This window comes from Rhagoletis pomonella, unplaced genomic scaffold, assembly GCF_013731165.1.
Source record: "Rhagoletis pomonella isolate Grant_MI unplaced genomic scaffold, Rhpom_1.0 Rhpom_scaffold_00479, whole genome shotgun sequence".
In the NCBI taxonomy this organism is placed as follows: Eukaryota; Metazoa; Arthropoda; class Insecta; order Diptera; family Tephritidae; genus Rhagoletis; species Rhagoletis pomonella.
This window is the reverse complement of record NW_023459033.1, coordinates 78,299-79,583: the sequence shown is the minus strand read 5'-3', so window position 1 is coordinate 79,583 and position 1,285 is coordinate 78,299.

The following is a 1,285-nucleotide window of genomic DNA, read 5'->3' as shown; positions in this document are numbered from 1 at the left end:
ATTTTTTCACACAAAGTGGTTAATCTTCTACAAATTGGCTAGTATTGTACAAATTTGTATACTTAAGTTTCCTTCAAGAAATGAACTTCAGTCTATTATACTAGCAAGACAATAGAATAGGCAGTTCATTCTTTGATGCGAAAACGTGAGAGCCAAAAATTTGCGTTTGGTTTGTGGCTTTGCTGTGCATTTGTGCGGAATGACGCCATAACGGTGTCATATGTTTGTTGTAAAATCTGCCGATTTTCGCACTTTCTATTTTTTGTCAGCGTATGAAATGAAATACATACACACATACAGGCATTTTTTCACACAAAGTGATTAATATTCTACAAACATACAAACTTCCATACATACATAAATAATTTATCCTCCAGACGAATGCTCTCGATCGTTGAAAAACTCAATCTTGACAATACGAGTAACTAGTTGAGTTTCACAAAAAACGCTCGCAGCCAACGAACGATCGCGAAGGATCGAACGAACGACGGTTGCAGCGAAATCTTATCTTTCGTAATCTTTACCAACATTGATATTGCTCGTGAGAGATTGCAAATACTTTTGTTCGGAGCGCAACTTTATCAATCGCGAAAAATTGGAAGCACTCAATTTTCGGCCGCCATTTGTTTTGAGAAATATCGTATTTTGATCATTCCCCGCACCCTGAAAAATACCATCAAATATCTTATTATTATGATTACGTTGAAACAATTTTTTAAAAGTTTTTAAACAAATTTTTTAAGCTTAAACTGTTTTGTCATCTGAGGTGCTTTTTAAAAAAATACTTAAAAAACTATTTTTATTCATAAAAACTCTATTTTTTTAGGTATTTTCAAATCGGTCCAGCTCACGTAAATCTTAACATTTTTCCGAAATATATTGGTGCAAGACTTAAATTTTATAATTCCAATGGAAGAGTACCGATTTTTTTTGTATGGGGAGTGATGCAGTTTAATATATGTACATATATTACGTATAGATACAAAATTCTGTATTCGGTTAAATCAACGTAGCGCAGCGAGAGCTTTTACTGTGCTCGCCTCTATACAAAATGCAAGAATGATAGAATATTCTATCATTCCTGTACAAAATGTATAGAAAGCTTAAAAGAGCTTCGCCCACGGGCAAGGCAGTGCCCATCAGTGCTTTAAATGCATATTTCATACGAAAATGCTACCGTTGCTTCTTTGAATAGAGGTGCTTGAAAGATTCATAATCCAAAGTATGCTAATTGTTAGCTAGTATCACTATAACAGTATTTTTGTTTTCTGTTCCTTGCAGACAT